The sequence below is a fragment of the Otolemur garnettii genome, unplaced genomic scaffold, assembly GCF_000181295.1.
Source record: "Otolemur garnettii isolate 467f Iridium unplaced genomic scaffold, OtoGar3 scaffold00002, whole genome shotgun sequence".
NCBI classification, from domain to species: Eukaryota; Metazoa; Chordata; class Mammalia; order Primates; family Galagidae; genus Otolemur; species Otolemur garnettii.
This window is the reverse complement of record NW_003852397.1, coordinates 36,838,636-36,849,785: the sequence shown is the minus strand read 5'-3', so window position 1 is coordinate 36,849,785 and position 11,150 is coordinate 36,838,636. Positions and strand designations below refer to the sequence as shown.

Sequence of the window (11,150 nt, the reverse complement as noted above, 5' to 3'; positions counted from 1 at the left end):
TGGCATCACAACTCACAGCAACCTCTAACTCCTGGGCTCAAGCGAGTCTCCTGCCTCAGCCTCCTGAGTAGCTGGGACCACCAGTGCCTGCCACAATGCCCAGCTATTTTTTGGTTGCAGCCGTCATTGTTGTTTGGCAGGCCCAGGTTGGATTTGAACCCACCACCTTAGGTGTATGTGGCTCGCGCCTTACCCACTTGAGCCATAGGTGCCGAGCCAATCCACTCATGAATTGATGGGCACTTGAGTTGATTCCACATCTTTGCAATAAACATTCACGTCCAGGTGTCTTTTTAACAAAACAACTTCTTTTCTTTGGGTAAAAAACAAGTAATGAGTTTGCTGAATCAAATGGTAGGTCTGCTTTTAGTTCTTTGAGTTATCCCCATACTGTTTTCCATAAAGATTGTGTTAATTTACTATTAAATCAATAGTGTTAAATGTTTCTTTCTGTGTCCATCCCAGAATCTATTATTTTGGTACTTTTTAATATAAGCCATTCTAATAGGAGAAAGGTGATATTTCATTGTGATTTTAATTTGCATTTCCCTGATGATTAGATGTTGAACAGTTTTTCATGTTCTTTAACCATTTGTCTATCTTCTTTAGTGAAACTTCAGTACATAAGTTTTTCTCACTTTTTAATGGAATTGTTTGGTTTTTTTTCTTGCTGATTTGCTTGAATTCTTTGCAAATAACTTGATTATTTGCTTGATTCTAGTTACTAGCCATTTACTGGATGTACAGCTTGTGAATATTTTCTCTCTTTAGGATGTTTATTTATTTATTCTGTTGATTATTTACTTCACTATGTAGAAGCAATTAATTTAATCAAGTTGCATTTATTAATTTTTATTGTTTCTGTGATTTTCACTGGAGTCTTTCATAAATTCTTTGCCTAAGTCAATATCTAGAAGAGTTTTTACAATATTTTCTTTTGGAATTCTATCGTTTCATGCCTCACATTTAAGTCCTTTATCCATTTTGAATGATTTTTTATGAGTCATGAGAGATATGGATCCTATTTCTTTTTTCTTTTTTTTGAGTATGAATATCCAATTTTCCCAGCATCATTTATTTCATTTGGCCTTTTCCCCACACTGTATATTGTAGTCTGCTTTGTCAAAGATTAGTTGATTATATGGGTATGGTCTTATATCTGAGTTTTCTGTTCTGTTCCATTGGTATATGTCTCTATTTTCATGCCAATACCATGCTATTTTGGTGACTATAGCCTTGTAGTATAGTTTGAAGTCTGATAATGTGATGCTTCCAGATTTGTTCTTTTTGTTTCTTAAGATTGCTTTGGTTACTCAGGCTCTTTTCTAGTTCCAAATGAAGTGTAGAATTACTTTTTCAAGATCTGTGAAATATGTCATTGGTATTTTGATGGGTATTGATTGAATCTGTAAATCACTTTGAATAGTATGGAAATTTTAACAATGTTGATTCTACTGATCTATGAGCATAATATGTTTTTCCATTTGTTTGTGTCATCCATAATTTCTTTTTTCAGTGTTTCATAGTTTTCTTTGGGGAGATCTTCCACTGCTTTGGTTAAGCATATTCCTAGGTATTCTAGTTTCTTTGTGGCTGTGGTGAATGGCCATGAGTCTTTTATTTGATGCTCAGCTTGACTATTATTGGCATATATGAATGCAACTGATTTTTGTAACCTGAAACACAGAACTTCAGGCTCAGTCTTGAGAGTCTCAGAACTGGGTCTGGGGATGAGCTTAAAGCAAAGCTCTTGAGAAGAACCTCTGAGCCAGAAACAGGGTCATGCAGCCTGGAGTGCAAAATCAGGGCAAAGCAGGCAGGAAGCGTGAAGTGTGAAGTCGGACCAAGCAAGTGATGGGCTTTTCCACAGCCTTGGGGTCTGCACAGATGACAAATAAAGTGGGCAGAGGTCAGTTCTGGCAACCCAAGGATCATGGAGTTCTCCGTACCCTGCCATAGGATGCCAAATAGTTGCCCAAAGCCTCTGAGGTCAGAGCCTCCTTCACCCCATTTGCAGTCTAGGTAAGAAGAGCTTGGCTTCCTTCATGGGGTACGACTCTGGGACATCCCCAGTTAGTCCACTCCCTTCCCAGCCTGGTGTAGACCTAGCTCTGTGTACCTGAGAATTCAAGATGGCTTTAGCTGCTGCTTGATCCCTCCACCCCATGCCTGTTGTCTAGAACAATAACTCTGCATTGTTTCCAGGCAGGACCTTGTCTGGCCCAGTAGAGGTCTGTGGCAGTGGAGAGACCTGTCTCATAATTCACTCTGTGCCAGCAGGGTGAATATGGTGCCCCTTTGCTCTGTCCTCTTATCTTCCCTGTGAGTTCTCTGATATTGTCATACATATCATCCCATAGCCTTTTTTTCTCCCACACTAAGTGTCCCACATTACTTTTCTATGATTTTATACTGTTGTTTCAGGGAAAAGTGATTGGATGTAGGCAGCTGCCTGCATTTTTCACTTCTTTCCTTGGGAAAGGAATGCTGGAAGGCTGTTTATATTCTACCATTTTTTCTCCTCCCTTGGTCATAAACTTTTTGCCAGTCCTATGAAGTATCCAGGTCTTAGATTCTTATTTTATTTTACTGTGGATGGTCATCTAAATTGCTGCACTTTCCATTTGCTTATTACTATTTTTAATTTTTCTTTTCCTAGAGTTTTTCATTACTTTTTATCTCAACTTCAATTATATATCCCTGCTTCTCCTTCTCACTGCTCCTCATAACTTGGACAGCCAGTGCATTTCATTCCAAACATGGTTACTGTCCTAATTCATCAACCATGTGGTCAATTAATTAGACTACACCTGTCAAGTCTTGCTGAGTTGGCAGATTCTTCTCCTTCCTTACTTTAATTTTATGCTTTGTCTTTTTGATTAGCCCTTTGGTAAAGTTTCAGTGATAAATAATGTGGTTTTGCTGCAGGTTAGAGTATCTTATATGAACCTATGGTCTCTTTCTATACCATACCAAAACATATTTAGCCACATTTTTTAGTCTATCTTTATTCAATAATATACATAATTTCCAAAGAGTCAGTTGATTACTGAAGTGTTGTTAGGAACTTGGATTCTGGATGTTATTGCTAAAGCCCAAGCACTTGTCATCCCTAAATGAGACTACTCCCTTAGCTTCCGCACTGGTCTTCTTAAGTATTTATGTAAGGATCACTTTTTAGTTAATCCTCTAAGTTTCTTATACTGTAGTACATGAAGGCATCTGATTGTTCCGAAGCATACCTCAGTGCCTTTCTTTACCCCTTTGTTTATTAATTCATTTTAGAGACAGGATTTCACTATGTCTGCCAGGCTGATGTGTAATGGTGTCATCAGAGCTGAATGCAACCTCAGACTCTTGGACTCAAGTGATCATCCTACCTCCACCTCCTAAGTCAGTGGTTTTCAACCTTCCTAATGCTGCAAACCTTTAATACAGTCCAAAGGGGTTGCGACTCACAGGTTGAGAGCCGTTGTCCTAAGTAGTTAGAACAGGTATGTGTCACCATGCCCAGAAAATTTTTAGTTTAATCTTTTATCTCATAGAAATAGGGTCTCACTATTTTGCCTAGACTTGTCTTGAGCTCTTGGCTTCAAGTGATCCTTTCTTAGCCTCCCAATGAACTGGGATTATAGGCATGAGTCACCATGCCCAGTCACTTTAACCATTTTATCTGGATGAAATGCTCATATCTTTTCTACCCATATAACAAGGATCAGCAGAAAGATGACTGCTTCCATGAAGTCTTGCAAACTCCTGCTATTTTACATTGGATATTCTAGAGGGCAGAGCCTGAGGCAGGAATCCAGGTGCATATAAGTTATGGTGGAGGTTCTCTTAGGAGGAAACTTTCAGTGAGGAAAGTAAGATGGTAAAAAACCTAGCAATGGTTTTGTCATAGAAAAGTCAGACCTTGACCTGATCTACTTAGTAGTGGGTGGATTCTTCTAGAGCAGAGGTTCTCAACATGTGGGTCGCAACCCACAGGAACTATATTAAAGGGCTGTGGGATTAGGAAAGTTGAGAACCACTGCTGTAGAGCATAAAAACACACACAGAACTTTCTTTTCACAAAAGACAAAGGGCCCAGTCTTTGTAGCCCCAGATCAATTAGTTCTGGGTATGGGCTGAGTTGAGGGTTAGCGCATAATCTTCCTGCCATGTGGCTCCTGTCAACAGAAAGCAATTTTCTTCATAAAGGGGCATTTGTGAGCTCTTTGCAGTTAACACTCATAGCAGCTGGAACCCAGTAAATGTGATAGGGAGGGATCCAAACAGCATTAAAACACCTTAAAAAGTTAGAATTTTGTTTTATCTCATCCCCATGTGCTTATACCTTATGTGATTATTGTCTGTATATTTCAAGTCTCAACTATATCATCATGCCTCTTAAATCTTTGAAAAATCAGGAGTATTCAGAAGCACCCAAAGGGGTTTATTCATATGTTATTCAGCTTCCCAAAATTTCAACATTAATGTTGCAGCTCAAATAAATAAAAAAATGCCTCTGCTTGAGTGCTTCAGTTTGCAATGTGAACGAGAATAAAAGTCAAGGTTTAGGGTTTATGACACTTGGGCTAGGAACATGAACAAGCAATTCACCAAAAGTAACAGAAATAACCTATAAGCATGTAAAAATATTATTGGCTTAGTAAGTAATCAAAGTAATAGAATTAAAAATAAGATATTATATAACATCCATAAATCTGGCAAATAGTATGAAAGATCTTAAAGTTCAATGTTGGCAATAAAAATGTGGGGAAATAGATACTTTCATGCATTGCTTATAGGAGTCTAGATTGGTATAATCTTTTGGAGGAGTATCAGTTTAGCAATGTGCATACAAGCACATACTCTTTGTTATAGTGACTTGACCTCATAATTAAACCTAAAGAAGTGATTGAAAGTGCTCAAAAGATTTTAATTGTTAAGATATTAATTTCAGTACCATTTTTATAAGACTGAACATTTGAAACCACATATCTCAAAATAAGTGATTAAGTAATTTTGATATACTTGTATACTAGAGATCAATTTAGCCATGGAATAATGCCAATCTGTTTAGTTATGTAGGAAAATACTCATGACACATCCAGCTTAAAAAACTGGTTATGAAACACAGATAACTGACTTTATCATTTAAATAGGACTCCCGAGCCCCATAGCAGGACAGTGGACTGGATAAAAAAGAAGATACTACTTTATAGTATCTTATTGCATTGGACAATTACTTAGATTTTCAGAAAATCAATTTTCTCAGTTGTAAAACTGAAATAATATCATATACTTTGGAAAGATGCAAGAACTGGAGAAAAATATTTAGAATGTCCAGTGGAATGCCTTGGGCTTAGCAAATTTACAGTAAATGCTACTACCAGCTCTAAGCCAAGATCAATAAGGAGAGAGGAAGCACATCCATAGGCAAGGGTATTTCAAGGTGATTGTGGGATAGGGGCTACTCAATGCATATGTATTTTAATGCATTTGACATGAGGCTAGCTTGGAAACTCATAGAGTGTTCCTGTTGGATGGAATTTTAAATATCACCGTTACTAACCTTCTTAAATTAGAAACAAAACTCACAATGTTGAGAGGATTTCTGCCCCATCTGTCAGTGTCAGGGCCAGTGGTGAAGTCAGACCTCTGGGTTCCTATTCTGCACTCTCTCAACTATAAGCACGAATACTTTTCTCAAAGCAGAACAGAAACTCCCACAGATATACACTGAGGGGTGCTTAGTGCACTGGAACTCTTTCTCTGCACAAGCCTGAGCCCTTGTATCCTACAAACAGTCCAGCTCCTGTTTGTATTTTCCCAGAGTCCTCATCATCACTTCTTTTTCTTTGGTGAACGCTCCTTTCCCTCTAATCTTAAAGAAGCCATCAGTAATAGTCCTCTTTTAACATACCCAGTTCCATAAATGTAATTCACCACATAAATAGAAGCAAAAACAAAAGTCGTATGATCCTATCAATAGATGCAGAAAAAATATTCAACAGAATTCACCATCCTTTTTTGACAGGAACACTTAAGAAAATAGGCATGGATGGGAGATTTTTTAAACTTAATAGAAGCCAGGGCTGACAAACCCACAGTCAATATCATACTGAATGGAGTAAAACTGAAAGTTTTTCCACTTAGAACTGGAACCACACAAGGATATCTAGTATTGCCACTACTATTCAATATAGTGCTGGATATTGTGGCCAATACAATCAGGAAGAGAAGAATATTAAGGGCATTCAAATGGGAGCAGAAAAGGACAAATTCTAACTCTTTGCTGATGATATAATCTTATACTTAGAAACCCCCAGAGACTCAATCATAAGACTCCTGGAAGTGATTAAGAAATATCGTAATGTCATGGGGTATAAAATCAATTTCCACAAATCAGTAGCCTTTGTATATGCCAGAGAAGCAGTCAAGCTGAGAAGCAAATCAAGGACACAATTCCCTTCACAGTAACGTCAAAGAAAGTGAAATATCTGGGAATATCACCTAATAAATGAGGTAAAGACCTCTACAAAGAGAATTATGAAACTCTGAGAAAAGAAGTAGCAGAAGACACTAACAAATGGAAGAACATACCATGCTCTTGGCTGGGAAGAGTCAACATTTTAAAAAATATCTATACTACCCAAGGCAATCTACAGATTTAATGCAATTCCAATTAAAATACCAGCATCATACTTTGAAGAACTTAAAAAAATAGTTCTTCATTTTGCATAGAACCAGAAACAACTCTGTATAGCCAGTGCAATTCTTTTTTTTTTTTTTTTATTAAATCATAGCTGTGTACATTAATGCAATTATGGGGTACAATGTGCTGGTTTTATATACAATTTGAGATACTTTCATCAAACTGGTTAACGTAGCCTTCACCTCATTTTGTAGCCAATGCAATTCTTAGCAATAAAAACAAATCCAGAGGCATCACTTTACCAGACTTCAGGTTGTAGTGTTCCTATTGAGAAACTCTAATCTAAATAATTGTACACAAAACTCTCTTGCTTCTTAGTAAGCTTTTCCATTGGAAAGCCTAGACTTGGAATTTTGTTTTGTTCCTTTTTAAAACATTTAAATAGATTTAGGGGGAACAAGTGGGCTTTTTTTTTTGTTGTTGTTGTTGTTACATATCTGAATTGCATAGTGGAGAAGTCTAGGCTTTTAATATGCCCATGATCTGAATGGGTACTCTGTATGCATTAGGTAATTTTTCATCCCACATGCCCTTCCCCCCCTCTCCCTTAGGAATCTTCAACATCTGTGGAGTCATTCTGTATGACCATTCATACTCATTTCTTAACTTACAAGTGAGAACATGTGTTATTTGTTTTTTTGTTCCTGGGTTACTTCACTTAAAATAATGGCCTACAGTTCCAACCAAGTTTCTGCACAGTCATTATTTCATTCTTTTTGATTACTGAATAGTATAGTATATTTGTATGTATGCACATGTTTGTGTATATTTGTGTATATAATATACATACACATAAATCACATTTTCTTTTTTTGTTTTTTGAGACAAAATCTATCACTCCATTGCTCAGGCTTCAGTGCTGTGGCATTAATCTAGCTTACGGCAACCTCAAACTCCTGGGCTCAAGTGATCCTCCTGCCTCACCTGGGACTACAGGCACCCACCACAATGCCTGGCTAATTTTTCTGTTTTTAGTAGAGATGGAGTCTCTCTCTTGCTCAAGGTGGTCTCATCTCCTGAGCTCAAATGATCCTCCTGCTTTGACCTCCTAGAGTGCTAGGATTATAGGGATGAGCTACCATACCTGGCCCACATTTTCTGCATCCCCTTACCAGTTGGTGGGGACTTGGTTGATTCCATATCTTTGCAATTGTGAAGTGTACCACAATTAATATACAAGTGCTGGTGGTTTTTTGTTTGTTTGTTTGTTTGTTTTTAAATAAAATGACTTATTTTCCTTTGAGTAGATCCCAAGAAGTGAGATTTCTTGATCAAACGGTAGGTCTACTTTCAGTCTTTTGAGAAATCACCATACTGTTTTCCAGAAAGGTCTTATTAATTATATCCCCACCAATAGTGTAGAAGCCTTCCCTTTCACTGTGTCCTGCACCAACATCCTTTTGTTTTTTTGCCTTTTTAATAATAGCCATTCGGACAGGGGTAAGGTGATAAATGGCCATTCTGACAATGGTAAGGTGGTATTTCATTTTGGTTTTAATTTCCATTTTCTTAATGACTAGTAATGGTGAATGTTTTTAAATGTTTGTTGGCCATTAGTTTCTCTTGTTTGGGAAAGCGTTTATATCTTTTTTTTTTTTTTAAATAAAAAAGTTGTATTTACTTAGAAGCATTCAGAATGTCAACAAAACAGCTGCAACTTGTTTTTTTTTGCAATTATAGAGTGGTATTCAGTTAACAGAAAAACAGTTATTTCGTATAAGCTGCATCAGAGACAACTGAAGATGAAAAAACTACCATCCTCACATATAACTAATTTGTGCTGTGCACCAACACAGGTTTAAATTTCCATGCCAATTTACAACCCCCATACCATACCAGGCACAGTTAGTGGCTACTGAAAATACCACCAGGACAGGGCTATCTAAAGCCACATTCGGTAGTGTGTTAACTATACAAAAAAAGACACTGTACAGTTTAAAAACAAATCTTACACTGCCTTACATTTCAGTTTTTTTCTTTAAAAGGAGTGAGTTGTGTACAGGGGGTTAAATGCTTTATAGACACGAAAAAAAACTGTGCTAGAACCAACTTATTCATCATCATCTGCTTAATCTTCATCTTCTTCATCTTCCTCCTCCTCTTCCTCCTCTTCCTTCTTTTTCTTGCTTTTTTCAGCCTTGACAACTCCCTTTTTCACTGCATCAGGCTTTCCTTTAGCTCAGTATGCAGCAATATCTTTTTCGTATTTTTCCTTCAGCTTTGCAGCCTTCTTTTCCTCAGGCTGCTTGTCATCCGCAGCAGTGTTACTCCACATCTCTCCCAGCTTCTCTGCAACATCACCAACGGCTAGGCCGGGATGTTCTTTGATTTTTGGCCGATACTCAGAGGAGAACAAGAAAAAGGCCGAAGGAGTTCTCTTGGGTGCATTGGGATCCTTGAACTTTTTTGTTTCCTCTTGAGAAGGGATATAGGTTTTCATTTCTCTTTCATAATGGGCCTTGTCCACTTTTGCCATATCTTCAAATTTTCCTTTCTCTTTAGCAGACATGGTCTTCCACCTCTCTGAACACTTCTTAGAAAACTCTGAGAAGTTGACTGAAGCATCTGGGTGCTTCTTGTGCTCCTCCCGGCAAGTTTGCACAAAGAATGCACATGATGACATTTTGTCTCTCGGCTTCTTAGGATCTCCTTTGCCCATGTTTAGTTATTTTTCCTCAGCGAGGCGCAGAGTTGCCCAGGGCCCATCCAGCTCTCACTTGCTCCGGCGCTGTCTCTATGGAGCTCAATGTACTGCCATGGCTGTGAGAGCGGGAGCCAGATGCAGCCTCCTCACTCTCTCCGCTCTGTAACATTCAAGTGTTCATATCTTTTGCCTGCTTTTTAATGGGGTTATTATTACCTGGCTGATGTTAGTTCCTTGTAGATTCTGGATAGCAGCCCCACCAAGTTGAGGAGGGACAAGCAAGCCCACGTTGTCCTGCACACCTATGAGTCCTCTCTTGGGCTCACACAATTCTCCTGCCTCAGCTTCCTGAGTTGCTGGGACTGCTGGTATGCACTGTGCCTGCCTTTTTTTTGTTTGTTTATTTTTGTAGAGACAGGGACTTCTTGTGTTGCTTGGGCTGGTCCCGAACTCCTAGGCTCAAGCAATCCTCCCAACTCAGCTTGACAAATTGCTCTCAGCCTCCCAAAGTGCTGGGATTACAGACATGAGCATAGCACTCAACCTCTCATTTGCTCTTCGTTGCATTCTTAGTATCTAGCCCCAGATCTGGCATATGGGTTGTTTTAGGCTATGTTCTCCAGAAGCAGACACCAGAGTGAGGAATTGTGTGTGATTCACACAATTGTGACACAATGATTTTTTTAAAAAGTATTCTTAGGGGAAAGAGGGGAGCAGAAAGGAAAGAAGCCAAGCAAAGGGGTAATTCCAGGTAATGTCCAAGCCTCAGCCTGGTCTTGCTGAGAGTTCTGGAGTCCTAATGCCTCTGAGTATTTCTTAGCTGAAGGCAAGGGACTTAAGTACTCCACTGGTCAATCATTGGAAATGAGTCAGTCCTGGGAGATACAAACACCTAGGCCTTGCAGGAAAAGCAGAAAAGTGACTTTAATGGTTTAAGGAAGAGTTCTGAAGAAGGTAGCAGGGGTAGGCCATAAGAAGCGAACACAGATATTGGGAGGGATGTACAAAAAGAGGAATGGGAATCTGAGGGACCTAGTAGGGGCAGAGACAGTGTATACTACATAGTAAATGATAGGTAAATATTTGTTGGATGAATGATTTAAAAATTCTCCATTAGATTGGCAAAAGCACAATTAATGCCTGTAGTTATATGGATATTCATACATAATATAATTGAAAAAAGTGGTAAAGATGAGCTTATGCCTTGGCAATTTTGGAGTTAAAAATTTCTATTACTTTTTAGAGAAGGAATAATCAGCAATTAATCAATCTACCTGAGAACAGTTTTAATAAAGTTTGGGTGAACTAATTAATTATAATCCATAATATTCTTTTCAGGGGGAAATTAGAAAATTTCAAAACATCTGTTTAATATTTTTAAGTATTTAAAAATAATATTTAATTTATTCTTTTCAGAGAAAAGAAATATTCATAAGGGAGTAATCAATGCAATAGAGATTACGTAAGGAATGGTTTCAGAGCTACAATATCCACTACATAACTTCTTTCATTACTATAGTTATAAAAATGTTTTGCTTACTGAATCAGTAGCCTAACCTATTATGATATCACGTACATATACATCCATTGTAGAAAGTAACACAGTATGGCCATAATCATAATTATGAAAATTGTAAAAAAAAATTTGATATGGCATCTTACTTTAACCTCAGAGCTGAATAGAGAAATCTGTTGAATGACATCTTTGATTGGTTATTTCTTAATTATTATGGCAATCATAATGCTTTTCTTGAATTTATGTAGTTATGTTGCACCTGGTAGAGGGATCATTATGCATTATGAAGA

General features: G+C 37.8%; 1 pseudogene; it reads right to left on the bottom strand.

Moving 5' to 3' along the window:
- Positions 1 to 8,750: 8,750 nt before the first annotated feature.
- LOC100948663 lies at positions 8,751 to 9,359 on the bottom strand (annotated as a pseudogene).
- Positions 9,360 to 11,150: the final 1,791 nt, after the last annotated feature.